We start from the raw sequence: 14,770 nt of genomic DNA on the forward strand, positions 1-14,770 counted from the left end.
TCTGAAACATTTATTTTCACGGCCAAGGTGGTCTCTACCTGTTCACAGATTAAAACTTAATACAATTTGTGTTCATTAGTGATTTGAATTATACAGTTATCAATTGAGAATTCGATACCAAAACGGACAGACAAGAGAATTTACTTTCACTTTTTGCTTAATATTGATCCAACAATTTCGAGTCCATATAAATTGTCATTGTGGGGTGTCATTTAAATCTTTCGTCCAAACCAGAATACAGATTCCCCTAAGATGACAATTATCAGAGATGACAATAACCTAATAACCAAGAATGTCTTTTCGTAATTGTTAAAGCTTGGGCTGAATTTTAGGCCAGATGTGTTGGCTTTCTATGTTGGTTGATTTGATTGTATATGAGGTGTTATATACATTAAAGAAAAATGATTAATTGACGAGTTTCGACTTGCATAGAAACTGTTTGGTAGAATGTCTCAAAGGCATATACAATAGAATTTGTGTTCATTTGTCGAAATTTTGTATTGAATTTCGTAATGTACAATTAAATATGGCCTAGCTGTTGCCGAAGAACGTAATGCCGAGTACACAAATTTTACTAATTATATAGAATTTCAACTTTTGTTTTTAGTCTCAAGAGATACAGAAATTGAGATGGAGGAAAATATAAATATGAGCAAGCTAAGGCAGATCAAGGGAAGTTTGTACTAGCTAAGATCAAACAGTTAAAGACTCAAGAATTTATTTGAAGCAACAAACAAGTCACTTGGAAGTGGAAATCGAGTCCCTTAGTAAGGCAGTACTTTTAATTATTGTAAGTACAAATGATGATGCTTTTTTTTTTTTGGTTTAATCAATTTTAGATGTTGTTCATTTTCAATGGTAAAACTTGAATTAGTCCGAGTACATCACGGGATAAATCTGGATGAAACTAGTTTCATCCTACATATTTTGGGCAGGATGAAACTGGTTTCATTATGCATATTCTGAGAAGAAAAAAACAGACTCATCCTGCACAATCTAATGAAAATACATTTTTGTAACGATGATACCACTTTCATCCTGCATATTTTGACAAAAACGATTTTTTCATCAGGATGTATCTGGTTTCATCCGGCATATTCTGACAAGATTTTCAATAGATAAAAATGTAAGATAATTTAAGTTAAATTTTTTCTTATACATTCATAGAAGAATCCAGTTTCATCAACGACATAAAGTTTTACAAACAAAAAACTTAAACTTAAACTACATAAATAACTTTTTTCTATCAATCTAATACTAAATAATATAATGAAACAACCGTCTTAGTTCTCGTTCAACTTCCAACAACTAATTTCAATGTTGAGTATTTCAATACGAGGTCTACTTGTTTTGTGCTCATTTTCTTCCATAGAATTTCTTCGTCTTCAAAGGCGTAACCGTTACTCATCATCAATTGAAGTAGAGAACATACATTCCAGAGTTAGGACTGAAAAATCAAGTCTTTTCTTGGCTTGTATTTTATAAACGAAAAAAATTACACTAATAAATGTCAACACATGATGAAACCTGAATGAAACTAGGCTCATCTAATGACAACAAACGATGAAACCAGTTTCATCCAATGTAATCACAAGATGGAACCAATTCCATTCAATGGAAACACATGATAAAACCATGAAAAAAATATCATAGAGCACACTAACATAAACTACATTGGCTTTTATAGCAAGTTTAATAAAATTCAGAATTGAGAAATGAGTTAATCACATTAAATTAAAAATTGCTAAAGAATCATGCCAATAATATCTTTTGGGTTTAACAATACTAAATTAAATAGCTTGTCATGAGAGTATGTAATAATAACACATGATGTACCAAGATTTCATCCGGTGACAACACATGATGAAACCGGTTTCACCCAGCCCAATTTTATTTTTTTAGAATATGCAAGATGAAATCGGTTTCATCCAGGTCTAATCAGAGTGTACACTCAAATGGAAAATATTCAACAAAAATGTAAACAAGGATGTGCTCAATTGCATCAGATGTAATACAAGGATCTAAACAAATTCAACAAACTAGTATATATCCAAATGCATCAAAAATAAAAACAAAGCATTACAATTTACATACACATTTCACATTTATAAACAGGTCTAAAAAAATATGTACATAGGTGCATCAATTTTTTTACTAAAATGAAACCAATCTGAAATCAAATGTACTCATATAGAAAATTATGATATGGGAACTTACCAATTTGAGTATGTTATTTATTTTTCATCTCCTGAAATTTATTTGCGCAAAAACCTAATTATTTTGGTTTATGAATTTGAAAATTTTCAATTAAATTAGGGCATTTAGATAATTTACAGTGGATGATGGTGACATTAGCACTTGTGTCGATGATAGTGTTACAGATACATGATGATGTCGATGGTAATGGTGGTGGAGATGGGTGGTGTTGTCTACGATGGTGGCGGAAGAAGATGATTTCGGCGATGGTGGTGGAGATGGTATTAGTGAAATCGTTGATGGTGGTAGAGGAAAATCATGTTGTCGATGGGGATGTTGGGGTTTTGTGGTGGTGGAGATGGTGTAGGAAGATGATGTCTATGGCGGAAAAGAAAATCAATGTTTTTGAGAAGAGAAGTTGTGAAATCTCTTTTTGTTTTTGGAGAAAGGTGAAGACTGATAAGGATATAATTGTCTGATTTAAAATGACGTGTCTCTTGTCCATTTCACCCAACACAATTGTTTACCAGTCCATCACAACCAGGTTTGATGGGTTTCTGTCCATTTAACCCATTTTCTGTTTTATATATGATTCTGAAAACCAAGGAGATCCTAATCCTAAGAAAAGGTGCCGGTTGAGCAAAAGGCTAGAAGATGATGACGTTATATGGTCGGACTCACCTCCATCTCGAACTCATGTCGAAAGTAAGACAAATGAGGAAACAACGCAGTTGTCAGTTCCTCCTGGTCTCGATACACCCATGCAACTCAACAAAAATAAGGGTACAACGTCTTTGGTTACGGATGAAACCAGGGAAACGTGTTTAGGATATAGGAATGAAATATCGCACATATCAATAAGTAAGCGAAGACTATCACACACGGCAAAGTTGAAATGACGTATTGGATGATGTCAACAAAGTCATGAGTAAAATATGATGATCTATGCGAAGTATAAGCTGTGCGAGAATGAGTGAGTGTACATGCGCGAATGTATCGCACAGTGATTCCGAAAATAGTGGATCTCTTAGCTGTCATCCACTATGAGGAATCCTATATAAAGGAAAGAGGTCATCACATAGGGAGAGATCTTTAGTGTGAGTTAGACAAGAAATTAGGAGAGAGAAAGTTTGTTTGGAGAGCAAGTAAAGTCATTGTAATCCTTTGTATCCAATTATAAACCTTGATAATTAATAAAAGAATTCATTATGATTACTTAGGTTATTGTTTAGATACATTGGAGTGTGGTTGTAGGTTTTCTTGCAACCCAGAAACAGCTTTGGGTGATAAATCCTGGTAGTAAATACATAGAATCTTGGAAAAAGTAAGATCTGGAAATTGAAGATGGTGAGACTTGGATCTACTATTTAGCAGGGAACAACAACCAGAAGGAGCAATAGAATTACTGAAAGAAGAAGAATTACAAATCTTGACCAACAAGAAGAAAAAGTAAGAGAAAATCAAGGAAACGAAAATCAAATTGAACCTCAGCGTGAACAAGAGCGGAACAATGATATTGATTATGATAGAGTGAGCGTTCATACTTCGCAAACAAGTTCAACTGAAGAGGAAGCACAAAGAACTAGGAATGCAGGAAGGATTGAGGGGAATGATGAGAATATGACAATTGCAGAACTTAGACAAAGATTGATTGCAGAACGATAAAGAGAGGGTGAAGTGCGTGTGAATTTGATACGTCAGAATGGTGACTTAAGAGAAGATAATCTTAGATTACAAGAACAGAGATCAAGAAGCGTTACACGATCAAGGTCGAGATCAAGCAGGAGTTCATCAAGACAAAGTCGATCTAATCAAGAAGCTACTAGGCGAAGACAACGCATGGAAGCCATTGAAGAAAACATGCAAGTAGATGATAATCAACAGGACCAACAAAGGAGAAGGGATGTAGCTCAAGATGTGGGAACTAATCGATATGAGCATCCGCGTGAACTTCTACGTCGCACACATAATAATTTTGAAAGAGAAGAAGAGGATCCGAGGCAAGGACAAATGATATTGCATGGAAGAGAAATGTTGAAAGAAGAGAACGAGCGCGAAAGGGAAGTTACACGTGCGAGGAATGAAAGAGACAGACAAACAAGAAGGGAAGAAATTGAAGAGAGATAATTGCAAGAAGCATTACATCAAAATAATCATGATAATCGAGTAAGGCGGCGTGAACGTCATCGCATAGATGATATAGAACAAGGACGGGATGCGTCACAAGAAAGAGAAATGTCAATACATCGACATGATCGCACAGGTGAAGAGGAATGACACGATAGAGCACAGATCGAAACGAACATTGAAAAGCGTAGGAGAAGAAGAGAAGAAGCTGAATAATATGAGATACAAGAGGCAGTACGTCAGAATAATCATGAGAATAGACTAAGGCAAGCAAGATTAACAAGACCTATGCGCGAAGATATAAATCAAAGCTTCAGTGAAGAAATTCTTAAAGAAATGGCAGAATTAAGAGAAATGATGACTGCGAAAAGAAATGGTGGAAGGAGACAACTAGAGGAAGCAGTGGAGGAAGCTGGGAAAACTTCCTTTGCAAGGCAGATTCAAAGGGCAGTGATACCGTCCAAGTGCAATTTACCAACGTTCACTAGCTTATTTGATGGAAGTGCCTGTGCAATACAACACGTGAAAGCTTACACCCGATCTCTATTGCAGTGGGAAAACAATGATGCAGTAATGTGTAAATATTTTGCTGCGAGCCTGGCAGGGGAAGCTCTGAAATAGTTTGAAGGACTATCAATAGAATCCATTGGATCGTTTCACCATTTACAAAAAATCTTTTTAGGACAATATATCAGCAATAATCTGTCAAGACCAGGGATTGAGACGACATTTGGACTTCGCAGAAGAAAAAATGAAAGTTTGCGTCATCTAACAACACGCTGGAGAACCATGTGTAGCGAAATGGGAAGACGAGTGCATGAGCGACACCTTATTCTTGTATTTATCAATGCTCTTTTCGCTACATATTTATTATATATACAAATCTTCAGGATAAAGGATACAATAACAATGTCAGAGCTGCGCGAATTTCAAGAGGAGTACATAGCACTTGAGAAAAAGCAAAGAGATATGGAGTCATACCCAGTTGCAGTACCTGATGCGAAAGGTGGAAATGCAGGTTTACTCCCAAGACTGACAAATGTTGTTGCGAGTACGTCGCAGGGAAATCAAGGAAGGAACATTGCAGAAATGGAACAAAAGCTAATAACCATGGGTAGTGCAGATCAAGCAGAATTTGACAAAGAGTATAGAGACAAAAAATTTCAAAATCATGGAGGTAGTAATAAGATTCAAAGAATGGATAATCCACCAGAAACTTCAGGAGGTCAACAACCATATTATAATAAAAGACAAGGAACTGGAAGGATAGTATGGGACAGATAAACCTGCCGAAGCTGAATACAATAGTAAATAAAGTATGGGAAGCTGTCATTCTAATTGAAGAAATCCCAAAACCACATAATGTAGGAGATGAACCACCACCAGGGAGGAGGAGCAGAGAATTTTGTATATATCATCGCTTTCATGGTCACACGACAAGTAATTGCAGAAATGTGAGGAAAATCATATTGCGAATGATTGAACAAGGAAAATTGGATCATTTCTTAGCACAACAACCAAAGAATTTACCACCACCACCACCGGGAGAAAATATATATGCAAAGGAGAAAGGAAAGAATACATTTGTAATTGAAGTAGGCGCGAAGGCGAAGAACTTATATTGTAATTCAATTGTACATTCATTCAGAAACATAGAAGACTTCCATCACAATGTCTTAAGTAGGGTGTACGCGAGAGATGCGAATGGAAGATAAATTCTCAATCTTGCGAAAGTATCACCATTGAAGGATTGGCAAAAATAGACTATCTCATTTAGTGCAAAAGAGACACCAGGAGGAGGGGAATCGCATGAATATCCATTAGTAGTGAAATTAGGAAGTAATCCGAAAGCAAAGGTAGAAGATGATGAGGAAGATGAAGCAAACACTTGGGAAATAAATAGAATACTTATATATCCCGGAAGCTCTGTCGACATTCTCTTTTATCCTACATACAAAACCATGGGTGGAAGGGACGACGAATTAATTCCTTCAACGTATAAAATTTATGGCTTCAATGGAAATGCGAACAAACCAAAAGGCGAGGTTACAATGAGGATTCTTCTTCAGAATATGCCAACATAAATTGTATTATGTGTTGTGGATGTCGAATCACCCTATAACGCTCTGACTGGAAGACCATGGATGCATAGTATCTTGGGTGTGGCTTCGACATTTCACCAGTGCATAAAATTTCCTTTACCCCAGGGTGTTGGTATTATAAGAGGAGATACAATTGAAAGTACAAATTGTCAAGAAATTGACATTGATAAGTGCGAAGAAAGAGAGAGTAAATGAAGGAATTGGAAAAATCATGCTGCAGATAGTCAAAAAGCTGAGAGGTTAATGGTGGATGCAGTATATCAAGTTGGACAAACAGATAAGCAGAATACTGAAGTAGGGTTTTCTGCGAATAGCGATATTAAGCGAACCAGAAATATCACTTCTACAGAAGGAGGTAGAATGCAGAGGCAGAAGTTGTGTTCTCAAGACAAAAATGAAGGTTGCGATGGTGATCGCACAGAGGAGATTGAAAGGGTTATGCGAAATAATATTCTGCAAAGCATCTGCAAGCTTAAGGAGATACAAAAACTGAAGGGGATAAGTGAGTAATATGTGGAATGCACATGTCTTTCTTTGTGAGAAACAAGTTGATAAGAAATCTATATACTAGAGTTGTATAAACTCAGAAATTGAAAATGGAATGACAAATTCTAATTTCTTGAAGTGATACCGTGTCAAGAAAAGAAAAATTAAAATCTTTATAATAAGACCTTAATAAATGGCACCAGAAATGATAATTTTTATCAAGATAGACTAGGAATCCGAATGTGGCGTGCAACCTAGTTCGCATACATGCAAGAGGCAAAAAGTAAGACCTATCGCACGTCATAGTCGGAGAAACCTAGAAAGCATGACTCAAGGGAAAGCTATACCAACCCTGGAACTTGAGTCATGGAGATTTGGGGTGAGAATAAACGAAAGTGCCCATCCGGGAGAGGTACCTTAAATTTTTAGTCTAAGATAATGATCTTAGATTAAGAGACTAAGGTGAGAAAGTCTCTCCTAAGGAGCAGAAACTCGATCAGGGCGGCGAGGTACACGGTTGAGTCAAGAGTGCCCGGGGCGTACCTTGCCACTGTTGATAAGTCCTGACTATGATGCACTCGGTCCGAAGATACCCCACTTAGGGTGCGGTCTCGCAACCATAAAACTTATCGGTAATGGGATGTGAGACTGCGAAATCAACTGGTTGTTGGATTACCGGATGGGAAGAGCCATAACCTTAACCTGGTAGAGGTAAGCTTCCTTGAAGGGGCAACCAGGGGGAAGATAAGGACGTCACCCTCCATTAGGGAGCTGAATTCTGTCAAAAGATGTAAATGTCATGAGGATTTTTACTCAAGGGAGTATTAAGACTTGTCATATTTATGTGATAAAAACCTAAAGAGGTAATAATACAAGAAAAAAAAAAGATAAGACGAGATCAATGGGTCGATACACTACAGTGTAAATACCTCCTGCAATCTCGTCGCACAGAATTAAGGCAAGATAAGACCTTTACATAAGAAGGAAAGATAAGACCTTGTGAGAAACATAAAATTTTAAACTAATTTTGTTTTGCAGGAATACAAAGAGCAAAAAGAGTACTGCGAACGCATTCACACCAAATGCATGAAGAACTATAAAATAACATTAATCATACTAAGTCTATCAAGATGTGTCAATTAACAGAGGCAAGAATGAGAATGCAAAGGGAATGTTATTTGCCCCATTTGATAGACTCATATACATGCGAGAGAATGATATTTTGGACGCGAATGCGAACAAAGGGAATTTATATTAAAGGAGTGAAAACTAATGCTCAAAAAGTGCATGTTTTTAAGATTACATGAAAATATTCAGAAGGCAAAATGACTAATCTTCATTTATTCGTCTCGCTCAGCCTCAGAACCGTTTATTTCTTCTTCAGATTCTTCATCTTCTCCCTCATTGTCCGAAATATCGGAAATATGTTCATTGTCAGGGATTTCTGGAAATTTATACTTTGTAAGAGGAATGTTATTCTCAACGCAGACTTTCTTAACAACAACTTCGCAAGCACGATTAGCATCATTACTATTATTTGAAACCATGATGGTGAAATTCTTCTTCAATTACCGATACTTGGAGTTGCGAGCAGATAAATATTTTTCTTCAGAAGCTAAGCGAGTTTCTAATTCTTCAATCTTCTGAAGATAATTCTTCTCATTATCTACGAAATATGAATAAGCAGGTTAGGATATAAAAAATAAAATAAATAAAATATACAAAATGTTATTCTCAAAGAAAAGACAAGTATTGAATGAGCAACATTTGACCTTCATAATGGGAAACAATATCTTTAACTAGTGCGGAATGTTCAGCTTGAAGACTCACGTTTATAGCTAAATCCTTTCTAGCATCATTCAGAACCCTAGCAGCCCAACTAAATTCAGCTTCGCTTTCTATGAGAAGCTGAGAGCGAATTAAATTTCTTTCTTCGACAAGTATGTTGTTTTTGCTCAAAGCTAAATCACATTCTTTTTAAACCTCAATAATGGGTTCTTGGAATTTTTCTAGTGCTTTCGCACCCTTAAGAGCAATCTCATCTTTCTCATTAATAAGCTTATTCTTCTTCGTTTCTAAAACTTGAATTTTTTCTTGGCTCTCACGAAGACGATGTTTAAAGTTATTAAATGAAGTCAATAAAGATCTATGGCTTTTTCTAAGAGCATCATATTTCAGTCTTAACTCTTCCGAACTCAGATTTTCAAATCCTTGGTTGGGATAGTTATTTAAAGAAGAATTAAGGTTTCTAAAAGGGTTTCATCATCAGGGAGATTGGCAGCCTCATCCGAAAGGTTATACAGGTCTGTGAAGATAACAAAATAAGAAATGTGAATTATCGCATAAAAACAGAAGAACAAGGAAAGTAAAGGTTACATACCAATGAGTTCATCATTTCTTTCTCGGGCTCTCCGAATCAACCTAGAATTGGTCGAATTCTCAGTTTTAAGCTCAACATTTTCTTTCTCAAGCTTAATAAGTCTCCTTTAATAGTCTGAGGAGATTACATAAGATAAATGGGCTCCCTTCAAGAACGAAAGGAAGTATTACGATTAGGAATAAAAGAAAGACTAAAGAAAAGAAAAAAGGTAAAGGTGCGAGTATTACCAAAGAGCCGATTGTGAATTGGAGGTTTGGATTTATCGCAGAGACAGCTCCACGAAGGGATAGATCATCTAAAGTAGGAGCATCACATATTTTAGGGACCATTCCAAAGGCACGATTCAATTCTTCATTGTCAACAGCAGTCAAAAGATCTCCAGCAAAAAGATTGGATAACTCTTTCAAAGAAGAGAGAGCTGCTAAATCCTCAGGAGCAAGAATGTCGTCCTCACTAGATTCCGAACTTGAAGAAGAATCGTATATTTTACACTTCCTGGAGAGATCATCCATTGAAGATGTCGTTTTTGATGAAGACTTAGACGTAGGATTTTTAGGAATATTCTTACCCTTACCTGAAGTCTTATCACACAAAGGTTTCACCTACGCGAATAATCAAGATAAGAAACAGAGGCAACAATATTGTTAAAGTTAAAAAAAAATGTTTCTTACTTTATTATTCTGCGAAGCTGATGCATTGTGTGAAGTTTTGGCCCTCTTAGCAGCCTGCAAAAGGAATAGGAAAATAAGAAATTGGAAGGAAATTATGCGAGATTGAGAACATTTATGCGAAGTCCCCATACCACTTTCTTTGTCTCAGCTTCGGAAAGTACAAATTTCCAAGGTTGGTAAGAAGAAAACTTTTCGGGAAGAGGAATATTAGAGCCATCTTCAGCTTTACCAGAAATATAAGGACCCTCTATAATGACAGGGCAATTAAGCTAGCTTGAGTCATTAGATCTGCGAGCAGAACTGTTAGATTTGTCATTCCAATCAACATCTCGCATGATCTTATTATCTTCAGCGATACCATCTTTTCTTCTTAAGCGAACGGCCCATTTAGTTGAATTACTTTTCATAATTGCAACATAGTAATTTTTGAAGAAGTTATCAAGAGTATATTCGGTAGAGTCGATGACATTATCACGATGCGATTCGTTTCACACCTTATAAGAATAAGAGGTCTCTAAACCAGCTGCGCGACGGTTATATTCCAATGCTATTCTGATCGCATCACCACTTAGTTGGAATATTCCCTGTGCGAATCGATCATCAGCAAGAATTTCATAGAATAGGGGAATTTCTGGGTTGAACAAGGGAATTGGAAGAATAGAAAGTTGTCCCAATGAAACAATAACTCTTTGATTGTTCCATTGTTCGGAGTTGATCAAATCAAGATTGAGTTTGGATGAATAGTTAGATGATGAAGGAAGAGAAAGTGAGTAACCTATTGAATGGAGTTTGTTCTTTAACCTGTTGAGTTCTGTCTCCATCTTCTTACCAGCAGGAGCCATTTTTAGAATGGGAATGAAGATGAGTAAAAGAAGTAAGTTATTTGGTGAAATAAGTTCTAGTTTTGACAAAATCAAGATCAGTGAAGGCAGTAGCAGAGAAGATGAAACAAGAAAGTAGGAAGTAAAAAGAAGAAAGAAGAAGACGAAAGAAGACATATAAGGGAAAGTTAATCCCATTTTTCAAGATTTCATTTCATTAATGCGAGGAATGAACGGATAAAAACAGGCGGTTAAAAGACGTGTCAGATAACAAGTGGTTAAAAACACACGTCTAATTAAGGAAAACTGGAATTCCGGAGGAATGTCGGCAAGATAGAATACGAAAACATATATACATGCGATATTATAGGATGTAAATTTATCATGTCGCTCACTTCACAATGTAAGCGAAATGAGAAGAGGCAAAATGTAGAAATGAAATATCGCACATATCAATAAGTAAGCGAAGACTATCGCACACGACAAAGTTGAAATGACGTATTGGATGATGTCAGCAAAATCACAAGTAAAATATGATGATTTATGCGAAGTATAAGCTATGCGAGAATGAGTGAGTGTACATGAGCGAATGTATCGCACAATGATTCCGAAAATAGTGGATCTCTTAGGTGTCATCCACTATGAGGAATCCTATATAAAGGAAAGAGGTCATCACATAGGGAGAGATCTTTAGTGTGAGTTAGACAAGAAATTAAGAGAGAGAAAGTTTGTTTTGAGAGCAAGTAAAGTCATTGTAATCCTTTGTATCCAATTATAAACCTTGATAATTAATAAAAGAATTCATTATGATTACTTAGGTTATTGTTTAGATACATTGGAGTGTGGTTGTAGGTTTTCTTGCAACTACCTAGGAAATGAAAGAACTCACCGTCTACCAGTCGTTACAGAAGAAGAGAGTAAAGACAAGTCCAATTCACCCGAGGCCTCAAAACGTTTCCATAAATTATCAAGGAGAACCGCCAATGAAGAAGTGGCTCAAGTAACCAAGTTATTTAGCGTCAGACTCGATCTCCTTTCTTTGCAGTTTGTATTCGAGATGCCTATCTAACTGGTGGATATCTGACGAGAGATCTTGACCTAAAAACTTCACTCTTTAATATAATCATTTTTCTTTTTTTGTCTGGAAAAGGAATTTTATATGCTAAGCTAACAAGTATGCATAAGTTTCATACAAACATCAGGTGAATGATCCCAAGTTTTGGGATATCTACAATGCGCAACATAGATAGAGTCCCAGGTTTGTTATAGTATTGAGAACAAGTTTACGATACAAGATGGGGTTCTAAAATTCCCATTTTACACTAGTAAGATCTGCAGTGCTGATGGCCTTGATAGTTGCTGCATTAGGTCCACAAGAAATGACATTATCTAGATATAACTCTACTGCCATCTGCTAAAATCCCTAATTAGTAACACAAGTTGCAGTTCTATCTTGTTGCGCTTCGACTTTGGCTTGAGATTTATGTACCAATGAGTATTCTGGACTGCAAAAACAAGATTTTACTTTTTTGCATTTTAGAACTTTCTTTCCTGAATACATTGTGCACCTACTCTTTTGAATATCCCAGAGTTGTAGCAGCCTTTTAAATATTGTTTATTCTCTGCTTCCTTTGTTTTTGTTTTGATAGGGTTGAATGAAACCATGAGAATATCCAACCTCGAATGATAACAAACTGTCGTGTCGTGGTCTATCTGTAAATCAGTAGCAAACTCAATAGCTCGAGCCTAGGTCACTTGACCAACTAATAGGGTTTGATTCTCGAACTCTGCAAGACACATAGGACATAGTTTGGTCTCTGTTTAGATTTGTTTTGCAAAGTTTCCTCTTACCGGAAGAACATACACAAAGATTCCCCATTTTGTGTTGGTCTCTACCGGACTTTTTGTTCACACCTTAATCTATTAATTGCATGAGGAAGTATATTCCAGTAATCATTAGATTTGCTGATGAGGTCTGCCACAGTTCTTTATTGATATTGAGTTACAACTTACAACATATTCTGAGGTTCGGATCTATCTGAAATTCAAATATCTTTCCATATGTCAGCTTTCTTTTCATTTGTTTTTCTCGCTATACTGTTGCTTCACTATCCGAAGCCCTATTGTTCAAACACAAACTAGCTTAACCACATACCATCGCATACTTTTTGCATGATTCGTTCAACTAATTTGCCATGTGTTTTGTGGTGTACCCTATAAATGAAATTTTTACCTTCTTGTGCAGCATGTTCCTTGCAGCTTCGCCAAGAAACATCTATGGAAGAAGGCAAAAACTATCATGGATCGAAATTCAGAGGATAAAGTGTGGACCCTTGGCTACTTTATCAGAGGTAATGTAACACATATATCCTCTGGTTGGACTTCTCTTAGACGAGATTTGGGTCTGACAGAAGGTGATATTTGTGTTTTTGAGCTGCTTAAAGAAAAAGATACAGAAATGAGAGTTTCTGTTTTAAGGGAGATAGACAATCTGCTCACCAGGATATGATCGGGGTTCAAAAGTGCATCTGACTGCATATGAGTGCATTTGATCAAAAACTATCTAAACTCTTAGTGATGGCTGTAACTTCTGACTATATTCATAGCTTTCTTATATTTTTACTGCCTTAAGGTGAATCTACTTCGATTTTTTGCTCTAGTTCTCTATAGTCTTCATCTCAATCACCTCGTGTCTGGACTAATTCCTAAATCTGGTAACCTGTTTGATTTAGTCCTATCCTTGATTTAATTCATTTTCTCCTATCCCTTGCAGTGTGTTTTTGTATTCAGTCCTGAATTTAGTTCTCCTGAATATTTTATGTGATTTGTCTGTTCTCTCTTTGTGGCTTTGTGCTAATTTCTCTGTTTCTCTAGGCCCATCACACTGGTTTCTATTTGGGCCCTGGTCACGGTTTAGGTCTTTCTTCCGTTGGACATTCCAAATATGAAAAGTGAAAACTACTATCACACCCATTTTTCAGATTTTGGACACTGTGAAACCCACAGGCGGAATTCTTCAGGCGCGCACCCATTTTCAGGGGTTAAATTTTTCTCACACCCATATTTTTGAAAACTATTTCTTCCCTTCTTTTTCTCTTTTTTTTTTTCTTTTTTCCCGTGGCTTCCTCTCCTTCGTCTTCTCTTTTAATCAAGGAAAGGTTTTTGTTGATCAAATATGGAGTCAGTTTCATGGATTATTTAGTGAAATCAGAGAAGATTAAGAAGAAATTTAACCTAGCCGATATTTGTACTCTATTTATGACAAGCTAGGTCTAAATTTATCGGACAAGATTCAACTCGATTGAGAGAGTAATCTGATGCGTGAAGGAGAAGATGGAAGAGGTTAAGAGGATTATTGTGAGGCTAGAGAGATCCAGGAAGTTGGGTTATGGTTTAATTCGAGAAATCAGTGGTTGGATTTGGAATTTTCCGAGAAGAACACGAAGATGATTATCAGTTGCTGATGATGAGTGAATAACGAAACCGGTGCTGCTACTGAATTTGAGATGGAAGAAAGAGGATTTGATGTTGCAGAAAGAGTGGGTTTCTCTACGAGTTCAAATTGTAGCTTGTGAAGATCATTGGAGATGTTACAAAGATGCCTTAGTTCTGGTTCGACGTTATATGAGAAGATTCGAGAGATTGATAGAGGTTTTGGAGAATCTGAAATTGAACAAGGAATGGGGTTTTTGTTGCAGGTAATTGAGAAATGAATGGATGGGTTTTCTTTGATTTTAAATTGTAGATTTGGTAGTGTTTGTGCTGAGATGCTGTTGGAGTTAGGGGAAGAATGAACTGATTGTGGTGCTCAAATGGATTCTGCTAGTTATGGATGCAGTGAGAGATTGTTGGTCTGCATGTTTTCTTAACTATTAGTTTTTCCAACACACCGTAGAATCCGTATTCGATTGCACTGCACAACAGCTCAACACCATATGTATCAGAGAATGGACTTGGGTGTTCAGGCTTAGTCACATAGTAAAGATA

This window comes from Papaver somniferum, chromosome 9 (genome assembly GCF_003573695.1).
Source record: "Papaver somniferum cultivar HN1 chromosome 9, ASM357369v1, whole genome shotgun sequence".
Taxonomy (NCBI): domain Eukaryota; kingdom Viridiplantae; phylum Streptophyta; class Magnoliopsida; order Ranunculales; family Papaveraceae; genus Papaver; species Papaver somniferum.